The following is a 13,615-nucleotide window of genomic DNA, read 5'->3' as shown; positions in this document are numbered from 1 at the left end:
TAACTGGCATCTTTGTCCTCTGCAATTTTAGAGGCTTCAGCAAGGTAGATGGGTATGACTAAGAACACAAACTGCCTTCAGGAGTTCACCTTCTTTTCTTTTCACATTTTCTCCATGTAATTGAAGAATTTCATCCATTATCTCCTGTTACCATTTCAGTTTCATATATGACTAACAGTTCTGTGTTAAAGAGATACCTCTAATCTGCAAGTTGAAAGAGTCCCAAAATACTGGTGGTACAGAATTTGTCGGATAGCATGGACCTCCTTGTTCATGCGGTGCTGACATTTTAATGGAGTCCTGTAGCTAATGGAGTAATATAATCCTGACATTAACAACCTAAAATTGATGCAAGAGGAGTCAGGTTCTGTATATTTTATTAGCTCTTAAAACTAGAACAGTAAAAGTAGTTTTGAAGAGACAGAGAGGTGAAAAGGTCTAAATAAAACTGAGAGGAGACTAAATTCACTTTATTTCTCATGTATTTCTTGACTACATGTCACCTTGAAAAGCATGCTTTTCTCTACTATTGTAGTTCTTGTTTCTTCTCTATGGTCTCTTGGGGCACCTGCTAAAAGCATGCCGATAAGGGGGAAAGTGGAAGGGTGGGGGCTTAAATCTTTTAAATATATTAAATAATACACTTTTGAAATACTAAAAACATATGGAAATGTGCTTTCCCTCATATGAGAATTCAGCTGTTCCCAGGAACAGACTGGGTGTCAGGACACCAGAGCAACATATGAGGAATGTATTAAACAAATGATGGAGGGAGGATTGAATAGCTGGGGAGCTGGAAAAATATTACATAACTTTTCATCTTGAGTCTACCCCAGACTGACAGTGCAAATGAAAATCATTAGACTCTGAAGATGGTTTGGTGGTCCATGTGGAATCACTTGGTGGTTTCTCTGGAGTTACTAATAGACAGCTTTCTACATCACAGAAACTTCCATACATTTATCACCCTTTTCAGCAATCTTAGTGGAAGCCAAGAATAAGGGTTAAAGAGAGAAAAACATTTAAGCATATGCTTAAAATTAAGCACCTGCTCAAGTACTTTGCTGGATAAGGACCTCAAAAGCTGCACTATTAATACATGTGGTAAAAATATGAAGAGCAGAAAGGAAATCTGAGCTATTAATGCTGTTCTGGAAAAGATTTTATTTTTGCTAAATAGCTTTTAGCAATATCACATTGTATTTTAAAAAAAAGGAAACAAATGAAAAAGAAAAATAATCAGGTTCTATTCCAAATACTACCTGTAATGGACTCTCAGAAAGGAGTGAGCATATCAGTATCCTGTGTTCTTTCACCAGGGGTTGACCATGCTGGTTCCCCTCATGTGCCTGCATTTTGATATAGATTCAATTAACAGATCTCATCATATTTTCCATTTCTCTGCCCTGGGCAATGTTACAAATACTGAAGGAACTTCCAGGTAAATCAGTAGAAGTGCACAATACTAAAGCGCAGTACTAGGGTCTCATTGGAGTCCTACCAACCAATACAGTTGTGTTAGCACAGTGCAGGCACACCTACGTTGCTTCCAGTTCTGAAACAAGCTGAAATAACCACAGGTTATTTCATTGCATGGAACAGATGTACCTTCCTCTTCCCACACTGCAGGAAATGTAGCATCTCAGGGGCATCACTTTAAGTCAGAGAAGTGGAGTGCTCATCTGTCTAATCTTAAGAGACACCTTTTTCCATTTATCTATCACATAACTGCAAGGAAGGCATAATGCACCAGTCCAACCTCAGCAGGGTAACACTGAGCAACATTGGTCACACTTACTTCCAGTGCAGAATTTACACTAATACCAAGATGAATAAAAAAAAAAATCTAACAATAACTCAAAGTGCTATCCTTATCTCACTCAAAGACTGCACTTAATTGCATTCCTGAAATAAAACTGAATGGAAATATCTAATTGGCCCAGGATTATTTTTTTGACTGCACTGAAACTACATCAGGAGTATTTGAAAAAGTGCATAAAGAGTTCTGTAGCAAAATGGTTTTCAATTTGCCAGTAGATGCAAATTTCTTACTAGCAATGTTAATTGTGGCAAGACCATTCCTCTACCGTAACTCTCTTCTTTCTACAAATTGACTAGGAACTGAGGAGATATATATGCTTCCACCTGACTACTAATGGATTGATTACATGGCAATAAAGAATTGATGGCAAATTATCCAGCCTTAAAATGTAATTCTAACTTAAAAATACATCATGACAAAGCAGAAACCCCACTCCCCCACCCCCACCCTGAGGATTTGTTTAGGCGTATATATCATAGCTCACCTTCCTGACTTCACTTTTCACCCTACCTCACAAAGTTATCCTACTCCAGTCAAATTCTCAAACACGAATGAAGCTGAAAGCACAGTCTTTTGTCTTGCCATAAGGAACAGATCTGAAAGGTATTTGCAGACAGCAGTGGCGTCAGCACACAGTCCTCTTGGGTCCCATTCCAGCTCTGGAGGCTGAAGTGTGCCTGGGCGCATGCATGCTCTTCTGTCTCTTTTCTATCCCAGCACCACCGCTTCAGCCCAATGCCCTTCAACTTTTTTCCTCCCGTGCTCTGTTTCCTGACCCCTTCTGTGACCAGTGACACAGTCCACTTGCTGGGTTTCTGGACACAGTCGTCCTCCCAAACCTGAGACAAGCCCAGCCCCAGAATAGGACTTTCTCTCTGGTCCCCATCTAATCTCAGCATTTCCACACCCTCCCTTCCTGGCTTCCCTTCCCAGTTTCTTTGCCAAGTTCACATGTCCCCACCCTGACATCCCCAATGACATTCCTCCCTTCTTAGGTCAGCTTCCCACTTCCCCTGACTCCAACTACTGACTTCATTACTCTCTGTGTCCTTATCTGCTCCTTTCCTCTTGACTTAAATCACAGAGCTCCCTCCTGTCCTACTGCCCAGGCTGACCACAGCAGGGGAATACAGGGGCAAAGGGCCAACGCTCAGGCTTTTGTGTCCCACCCTCCTTGGCACAGTGCAGTGGGACGCTGCCTTCGCAAGAAAAGTGCAGTTCCTTTGCTCAACTACAGGCGAGACCTTTCCTCCCACTCTCTGCAACTACAGCGTGACCAGCCACATGCACTGAGAGTCTCAGACCTGCCCTCTGCATATGCAGTTTTCAAAGCACTTGCTTGAATTTCAGAAGCCTGTAATGAGCAGGTATAGAGAATTTTTCTCCCCCAAATCTTGTAACTTCACTCATTTTCATTGCGATTTTACTTGGCATTGTGAATGGGCGTATTTTGACAGGTTAGGAGCTAGTTAAGAGAAAGTCATGTAACAGCAGGTGATACTACTACCCACAGCCATTCCAGTTTGTCTAGTTATACTTTCTGGTTATACTTTCTGCTTGAAAAACGTTGCCTGAGTCTAAGGGAACTCTACCAGCCTGTCTCCTGCAATGTGGTTTTATGTATCTGACTATCTAGGCACATACGTAGCCCCAGTCCTCATCAGCTTTGCAGTTTATCAAGGAGGTACCTAGAACGGAAATTGTAGGAGGTTCATCATCGTCTTCCACAAACAGTGCGACAGAGGCTTTATAGATTTAATTATAAAGCCTGAAACAAACCCAGTAATGCTTAGCCACTGCAGACTACTGTGGAGAGACAAGCATGATTAACTGAAGATGGGAAGTTGCAAGTTCAGAGTAACATGATGAAAAGTATAAGAATATTAAAAAAACACCTGAATTATCAACCTTTATTATCTTGAGTCACTGGAATTACTCCCCATTTACCCCTGGATAATGAGGTGGAAATCAGAGTCATGTAGCATAAGCCTTCTTTTGGCAGATGCCCTCTTCTTGGGCCTGGCAAGAGACACAGGAATTTGCTGCACTGCCTTCTCTGCTATGGGTACCCTATGCACCAATAGGTCTTTCCTCTCCAAGGATTATTAGATACTATGCACCATGTTGATAGCATACTCGTTTTTGTTGGGATTGTTCAGTACAGAGAGGCACGTACATAAGCCAACTCCTGCCTCTTCTGTTCCCCCTCTATTTTATGTTAATCTTTATTGACCTGAACTAGCAGAGCTTCCTGAAACTGGACTAGAGTTTTCATGAGGAAGATGCTGAAAACAGTAAGGAAAAGATTTTTGTCTACAGACAGATGTTAAGAGCACTTTAGCTGACACAGTCAGATGGTTACCCTCTCTTTCTTTGCTTCAGGTCTTGCTTAAGGGGACAAAGAGGGAGAGCAAGTCCCAGGTGAATTAGTTATGAAATGTCTTCCAGCAATCTGGTATTTTCTTCAGGAACAACAATCCTGAAGGACTGAGGAACAGGGAGCAGGAGCTAGTGAGGAAGCAGAGACTCTGGACTCTGCAGCTCCCCAAGCAAACCAAAGCTCTGGTAGATCCCAAAAGCTCCAGGAGGAAAAAGACACATTCCCAGAGCAGGAGAAATATAGACCTTTGGGCTATATTGTTCCAGTCATGCCTTTCTGGCCTTACAGAAATACAGGATGGGCTTTGAGAAATTACACTGTTCAGGAAGGAGTTAAACACCAAACGTAAAAGTGCCCCTGCTTTCACCCAGGACTCTGTGATTTTGTTACACTCTTCCCTGAAAGTTGACAGGCTCATGCGAAGCACTTTCTCATGGGCAGAAATTCTCCTCAAAACCTCTTTTAAGCGAAGTGCCAAAAAATGCTCAAGTGCCAGCCAGTGACTCATCTTTTAAAAGCCTGGGTTTTGAAAGATGGTTTTCATTTCAGGAATTTGGGATTGCTTCCTGAATACTAAACATTGTGGGATCAATAATTAGACTAGGAAAATGTTGAAAAAGGAGGAGCTTAAATATTTAAAAATCAGTCGTCTTTGGGGGTTCAGTTAACTAGAGATACCTGGGAGCCCCAAGCAAAGGAAAAAACAGGAAGGCCAAGAGTTTGCTGATGACTCAAAATGGCCAACATCCACTTTATTATTTTTTTTTTCAAATACTGAAACATATTTTAAATCATTTTAATCTCTTTTTAATAATGGAACCAGACACATACATCACATTGCCTTGGAAAGAGTAGAAACACTATCTTTATTTTTTTACGTGGGTGCAAATGGAAAGCATATGATGACATTCCATCTCTTCCTCCCCTGTGTTGTGTTTCACCCATTTCTCAGCACACAACGCAGACATACGGCCTTTATTAGTGCTGTAGTTACATGTCATCCTTTCGCCATCCTGCAAGCCAAACTTTTGAAGTTCTCTTTTGCTTCTAGGGATTTCCTTGTTTACACACCACATAAAACCTTACTTGCACCACGATCAAGGCATGTAGGAGCACAGAAGCCTGCACACAGGTGAAGGCATCTATCAGCAGGCAGGGTGAGAGAAGGGCACAGATCTGCTTGCAAGCCTTAGACAAGAGTAGATTGTCTCTGTTTGGAGGCAATGCTGTTTATCAGCCCCAGCAGGACAGCAGCTGGATGATTCAAACAGCAGATTTCTAGAAGGAATAAACAAAGTGGTAGAAGAAAATTAAAAGGAAAAAAATGGGACATTTATTAAGTCAGAAAAGAAACATGAATTACATCTTCCTGTGTTTGATGCAGACTCTTCAACATCGTATTCAGGGTAACCATCTTTTCTTTTTAACTTTGCTGAGATCATTTATTCTTTATGTATCAAGGCTAGCAATTATGGTTCTCAAAAGTTGCTTATAAACACATTCATATCTTATGCATAAGACGATTTGACAGTGTGCAGGTGCCCTTGTCCATGGATGTTCTGGGTGAAATATATATAGCAATCTGGTTATTCTGGGGTTGGTAACATCCCGGACTGACATTGCAATCTGTTAAGAAGCAGTTTTGAACAAGTCTAATGAGATGGTATAGATTTTCCTAGAGTATGAAAGGCTATCAGAATTCTCTCCCACCTAATCTGGTCTTCTGTGTCAAAGAGAAATGAGCACCAAATGCTTCAAAGTAAGGTCAAGAGTCCTTGGTTTAGCTAGTCATAGCAGTAACTGCCCCTAGCAAAAAGTGTTCCTAACGACTCTGCTGAAGCTTATTTATGCTTATGGATATGTTTATTAGCACACCCCGACTTTGGGTCCTTCCTATCCATTGATGTATTCTGGAGCAACTAATAATGGAACCATAGTTTTGTTTTTTTTCTCCTTACACAAATTGGACACAAACCAGAAATTTCTTCTATCCTGTCAAAAGAAACCCCAGACAAACAAACAACCAAACGCTACACCCATTTATCCAAGGTTCAGTTTTAGTTCCCAAAAATGAAGACTCAAACCATATTACTAAGCGTCAGAATGCAAACATCCCATCCTATCTTTTTTTCCCTGTGTTGACAATTGCAAGTTAGATAACTTTATCGTTTTTTTTTAAGTTAAAATATATAGAAAACATAGGCCACATGGTTCTCTCTAAAACCTTTTCATATGCCACACTGCAAACACAGCCAGCAACAAGGGTCACCTACTGCCATGGTGCTGGAGGCAGGTTTTTATCTGCCCTGGTGAGATGGCTCACACAGAGGCAGGCTTCAGACCTTCACTTGATTTCCTGCTTAATCACCCCTGCTTGCAGAGTCCAGTCTCGCAGGATGTGCAGGTCCCAGTTTTGCTGTCAGGAGCAGGAGAGCTACGTAGCTTCCTACACTAGGTGGCATGGAAGGACTAAATTTTGACACCCCCACTACCGCGTGATGGCAATCGATGCTGCTGTTCTGTGCCTTAAAATCTCCTTTGCTTGTGTTCTGCAGAAATATTTATTTTCTAATTTAATTACCTGGCAGAATTTTATTAGCATAAATGTTGAAGTTCTTCTTCGAGGGGTTCCCTTGTGACTTTTCCATTCCAGATGAGTGATGAGCTCGTCAGTGTGCTTGGTGATTTTTCCTCTTGATTTTCCAACATTGACTTTCAGCAGCCAGATATTATACACTCCAACTCTGTATCTTACTCCATTAAATCTCAGGTTTCCCATTAGCTGTCCTCATTTCCCCATTGTTCTGCATTCATACATGTGAAGAAACAGCACTGACATCTTTGAACTTACACAATTCACAGAGCAGGAACTTGGAAGCCTGTGTCTCGAAGCACTTTTAGCTGCTCAGAATCACATCACCTTTGATGTCTGAAATAGTCAGACTTCTTGAAGAGGTAAGCTTGCTTCTTACCTTGCTCAACTACTAAGCTGATTACTGCAAGATATTAACCCTACAAAGCAACCAAGCTAGATCCATCATTACTGTCATTGCTCAATGCTGCGATTGCACTAACAGCATAGCAAGTGTGCTGCTACAGCCCTCCTAGTCCTTACCCCTACCCCACAGCAGATACACACGTGCAATGAAGATCATCTCAGTCAAGTCAGGATGCCCGTCTGGCCCTAAACCATTTGGATGAGGGCATAGTCATTACCTCTTATTACTGCCTGTTCACTGTCACCACAAAGCACCTCATTTCTACCTGGAGGTTTCCAGTACTTGGAAATGTATGCAATGCATGTAAAATAATTCCGATTACCTCACCATGCTCCCAACATGCTACTTAACAGCTTTCCAGAAAATGAACCCTGCCGATGCACCCACCCACCCAACCCACCCCCACCTCCCCATATATGTAATCTGCCTTCCTCTGCCTGGGGGAAACAATAGGGGTTAGATTATAACAGGGGTTAGATTATCTCTGCTTTCCATCCCTGTTTTCTATGATTCCCTGGGGACAGGCTTATCTCTGAGGTAACATCTTGCAGGACTGCAGGGTTACACTGGTGAACATGTTAAGGCCAGAAACAGGGAGGGAGATGTTTAGCATTAATGGCAGAGGCCTAACTTTTCAAAGTGGAAGATTTTCTCATCATGTGAATGGGACTGAGTCATTCAGATTTTGTCAGCTGGAGGTTCAGGAGAAGAGATGTCTTAAGACAATTTACTGTATTTTTAAACCTGATTCTGCAGTCCCAGATATTTAACTCTGTCTTGTCCTACTTTCTGCTCTCTTATCTTTACTGAGGTGGTTTTCCTTCCCATTCCTCCTTACTGTACTGAGCTGGCACGTGCCCCAAACCTCCATGGCCCTTGCCAGGGTAAAAGGAGAACCAAAGAGACCACCTGTACCAGAAGCAGAAAAAGAAAACATGAAAAGAAAACTCAAAGCAGACTGAAGCCAAGGAAGGTGGAAGTCAGGCACAAAGAGTGTGTTTAACCCTAGTTGGTTCGAAGTGATGTCCAGTGAATATACTCTATGGCCATTACAAATGCCTATATTTCATTGCTTTTTATATAGCTGTAAGCACAGCTAGTGCACTTCAGTTTCCATGGTATCTACAGAAGAATACCTTCTGGAGGAAAAGACTTCTTTTGAGGAGCTATAGACTACAGGACTGTCAGCACTTGGCACATGGGAGCCCATGGTGCGGTACGAAAGGAGGAAAGCAGTACCACCGCGTAGCTGTCTCCTGGCTGCCTACCGCCCTGTGTTTCAGAACAGCATGAAAAAACTCCAAGAAACTTCAAGACCTGGGAACAAACTAAATGAATTCATGCCTGGACCTTACAGCAATGCATGCTGTCCTCAGTTTCACCAATGCAGGTGTAAACAAGAGCTAAAAATTACACATAGGGTACAAACAAGCACATGACAATGTGAAACACTATAATGTTTTAATTGCTGCTTATTTAGGTAAGCCCTTCATAGCTCCCTGCTAGTGAGTCTTGAGCAATGTGGTCATTCCATCCTCAGGCTCATAAAAATTTACTGCACGCCTTCACGTGTTCTCCCTATATAGCTCCATTTCATTTCACTGGTAAAATACGGCCAGCTGGCGTTGCAGCTCTGATTAACTGAATGCTCAAGATGCAGAATGCAGTCCCCAGAATACATCATATTCATGGTAATATTCTGACTGTAAAAACGGCTTGACTTTTTAAGCTGCTCCAGAGATGCAGATAAATGTAATGTGTCAGAAATAGGGACCACCTACACATCAGATCACACTTACAAGGATAATGTATGCAGGCATATAAAATTGCCAAGGAACACAAAGCCACCCAGAAAGGGGTACTTCCCCAGGCTACTGACTGGTTTATTCTACATTTCACTGACTGTATAAGGCAGCTGAGTGACATTCGGTTTCAGTAGAGCCATCTGAAGGGATGAAATCGCACTGTTCTTGGACAGTCAGAACCAGGGACATTATGATTTTAAAATACATTGCCAAAAGACAAAGCCACAAGCAAACAGCATTGCAAATCAGAAGCTTCTTACTTTAAAATCTTAAACAAAACCAATGAATATAAGCTTCCCAACAGAAACACTGAACCAGTTCCATTAATTTTTAAGATTCCAGGTATTAAGATTGCAAAAGCATTTTTAGGGGCAGGAGGATTGAAACATTTTCATGATATTCTTAAAAAAAAAAGAAAAAGGGAATGGTGGGGGGGGGGGGGGAGAAAGGAAGGAAGCAATGTGCTTCTGTGACTCAGAGGTGCAACTGAAATAAAAATCTAAACATTGCCACAAGTGGGATCACCGAAGCCCGAAGCAAAGCTCTACGTCTTGGAAATTTCCAGAGGATCTTGGAAGAATTCAGTGCTTTTAGACAAAGAGCAGCAAAATGAAAAGAATGTCAAAAACAGAACTCAAGGGTGAAACAAAATGGCATAGTTAAAGCTTAATTTTCACTACTTCTACAGTCCAGGGAGCAGTAAATATTAATTGATATACAGCTTGGTATTGTAAACTTGTACTTCATGCTTACTGCACTTATTCTACACATCTGCAGAGCAGAAGACAGGGGAGCATGGGGCTTCCCATCATCAACTTGCTAATCCCTGGCAATTTTTCACTTTTCTCGATGAATCTGAACACTGTTTTTGTTTGGTTTCCAAAAGCTCACCTGAACAGCCACCAGACAAAAGTAGCCAACTTTGCTTAATCTAGAGTAAGCCTTTGGAAGAAACAGCAGGAATGAAAAAAGTGTAGTGGCACCCCAGCTCCCACCTCAGACACATATTCCACCTCAGTCCATCACCATGGACCATTTTGTCTAGATTCTCTGTATTGTCAAAATTATACCCCACAGTTACTCTGTGTGATTGAAGCCTTGGATAGTACAAGGGTGTCATGCTTCAGCCATGCACACACCACTGTGTTCCTCCATTTCCCAGGCGAGTGCTCCGGCCCCCTGGACATCACTCTCAATCTTGCTTTCAGCAGTTTTGAAGCTAGGGCTTGCAAGGAGCTGCCTGAGGCACAGAGGTGCCTAAAGGCTCAAACGGGATTACTCTAAGTTTAGCTGGGTCTCCTTAGATACATTTGAAGACAGTCTACTTGGAATAAAATACTTTTAACAAGCACCGAAGCAGAAAACAAATGTGAAAATGATTCACATGTCTGGGAAGTGGATGTCTGGCTTCTAGAGCATGTTGCAGTAAATGTAAAATGCTGCACATGGAGTGGATGTCTCATCAATAGCGACCAGGGAGCGATGCTCCAAGCCTTGCATAGGCCCAACCAGCTTGGATCTGGTTAGCAAAAACGTTGCCCTGCATGGCACATACTCTCAGATTTCTTCAGAGATGGAAACTAAACTGGTTCTCCTAAGGCCTGATCCATGCTCCAGGCTACTGGGCAATATGTCCTCCCACAGCAGCTTTTGTGAATCTAGCATTTATATATTTGGTCTGCAAGGACCCAAATCAAAATCTTTTGAAGATATTAGATGTCCTGAGATTTTGCAGTACCAAGAAACCAATTTTTTTAAAATTTTTTAAAGTTTTGGGGTTTTTTTTTCCTCTTGGAATGAGGGCGTGAGTTGGCATCTGAGCCAAAAAAAATCAGTTAAATGCACAGCTCTTCTGGTGGCAGATTGTTCCCTGTAGGAGGTCTCTGGTTGTTCTTCACGTCTCATGGGTGTTACAGAAGTAGTTCTCAGGGAACTATGAAAAAGGAGAAAGGAAGGTTGTTTGGCATATTCAGAATAAAATGTTCATTTAATCAGAAGAAAATATTGCATTGAGTTCTGTGAATGGCGCACAGATACTATGGGCAATTGGAGCCTTATACTTTTATATAACTTGTAATTACTTAATTATTCAAAGAAAATTACATCACACCCCCACAAAATACCCTGTATCTTACTAAAGAGACAAATATGCCTGGTTTAACACTCAAGTAATGTCACCTCCAGCAGAAGCTCATTTATTAAAATACCAGAATACTGCTGTATGATGCCTATCGTAACACCCACCTCCCACACACACAGGGCAGCATGCATCTTATAACAAAGGAGGCATTCATAGCTATTATCTTCAAAGGTAGTAGGGGTGATAAACACATTAAAGGGACCAGAGAAGAGTTCACTTCACCAAAGAAAAGCTGAAATAGCTCACGGATGTTTTCACTGGAAGTTGAGTTGCCTCCATGTGTGATATCCCAGCATCAACTTCCCCTCGTGTTGTCGAAAACTTTATTGTAGCTTTGAACTTCACCTGAGCTTTACAGCTAGCAAGGACCCTGAAACTAAACACTTCACCCTGTGCTCCCAAAATGTCCAAACCTAAATTTGGATCTCGGCTCTTTGGTTTTATTATCACTACAACAGCTCTCAGTCTATTAATATTCCTTTTCTTGCAAAAACCAGTCTGGCACTTTTGAAAAGGAAAAGGTGGTAATGAAGAGATTCTCAACTCCTAAATTAACTCTAAACTATTAGGAAAAGTTATTGAGAGCTATAAATTCTTGGGACAAAATTAAAGACAAAAATGAAAAGCAAAACCCAACCTCAGGGACAACTGCCAGGTCACTTCATGCAGAGTGAGATCTCTGCTCTTTCCCTCCTCCATTGCTTTTGTTGAATATTTAAAAAAGATAACAGATTTACAGTGAAGCAGCTTCACAAATGACACGTAGAGGTAACTTGCACCCTCAGCTCTGGCCACCTGAATTTGGTGACAACCTGTTTGCCTGTTGGCAGCTGAGGGTGCTCAGCAGGTTTAACGGCAAAGGCAACAGCTCTGCTTTCTTAGCTCTGATTGTGTTATTCAGAGCAACCCACCATGCCTCTGATGTTGTAACTCACAAAGCCTGCTACGACTCAATGCAGGCACAAATGGCTTCCAAACTGAACAGCCAGATTTGGGGTTTTTACGTTACCACTGGACAGAGATCAGCAGTGGTGAGGTTCACACAGGTCAGACCTTCACCTTTCCTTCAGCGAATTTAACTCCTCAAGCACACCAGAAGAATGTCTTGCCTCAATGCCCTGTCCTGACCGGTGCGCACAGGAAGCTGGAAAACTTAATGCGTGGTATATAAAGCAGCAGAAACACACACGTTGTGTAACAAATGTCTGCTGAAAGCAGATAAAGGAGACAGCCTGTTTTCCCTCCTTTTTTTTCTCGGTTGTTTGCCTGTGTCCTCATTCCCCTCTGCCTGCCCGCCCTGCCGTCTGGAGGAGGTTTCACATTGCATTAGCGTTACCGCCTGTGCCTTGGCTGGACCCGCAGCCATTGAGACCTCATTGCCCAGCCACCGCCGCTGGCTGCCTGGCAGCTGGTGCAGGGACAGCCTCCCACAGGCAGGACAGGGACCTCTCTGCAGTGACAGACCCTGAGGGGCAGGAAAGGGTCTAGAGCTGAGGAGTGGAGCAGCCACACAGCCGCTGTAGGTAGGGCGGCTTTAGTAGCTCTGAGACTACTGTTTTAACGCTGATGATCCCCAGCTGGACCTTAACTCTCAGAGGTGAAAAGATATATTTATTTTTTTTTACCCCAGGGAACTCCGTGGTACTGAGCAATGCCTCTGGTATCTAACCTCATTAAAGGAGCTCATCTAACTCCATGACATACTGAGGAAACTCTCACCTCCCTCAAAGGCAATGACTCAAGATACTAATCATTGCAGTGAGGATGTCTGAGGGTTTTTCCATCCACTACTTCAGTCTGGGCTATGCTTTTCCTTCCCCCATTACTGCAGCCACAAACACTGTACTTGTGTTGCCGAGGAAGGCATCCAGCCATTTCTTGTGTGGATTGCCTTGGGTATACTTAAATTTCAGCCAGGTGCCAGATAATTTAAATTGGCCCTAAGCACACTTGGAAAAAACTGTTTTCTGCCTTGCATGGTCTTCCCTCTTTACTGTTTTCTGTTTCTGTTTTCTTTGGTTTCTGTCATCATTTTACCTGTGATTTGAGCATAAGAAGACATCCCTTCTGAAGAAGACCCTTAAAGAAGATTTGGCCATGAAACACAGTCACAGTGGCTGACCATCGCAGCTTTACCCCTGGCTGTTGAAGACATGAGGTAGGATCGGCCTCAGGATTCAGAAATATGTCGTAATAAGGCCTGACCTAACAACATCACACCAGCTACAGTCACTGGGTTCACATCTTCTGGAGGTAAAATGAGGAAGTTCTCACCTTTTTAAGGCTGTGAGTAGTGAAGGGACTGACAGAAGCCACACAGAGAATATGGGGATCTTCTGAAAAACCCAGCACACCCCTGCTCCCGCTTACTTTCCCTGGCAGTGCCTGCCCCAGTCCTTCAGGCCTGTACAGCAAATCCTCCTCAGGATTTATTCCTAACAACACTGAGCCACCTCCAAAGGGTTATTA

The sequence above is a fragment of the Pezoporus occidentalis genome, unplaced genomic scaffold, assembly GCF_034315485.1.
Source record: "Pezoporus occidentalis ecotype Australia unplaced genomic scaffold, CSIRO_AGI_Poc_V1 ctg174, whole genome shotgun sequence".
Classification (NCBI taxonomy): Eukaryota; Metazoa; Chordata; class Aves; order Psittaciformes; family Psittacidae; genus Pezoporus; species Pezoporus occidentalis.
The sequence above is the reverse complement of the archived record's forward strand: the minus strand, read 5'-3'. Positions refer to the sequence as shown.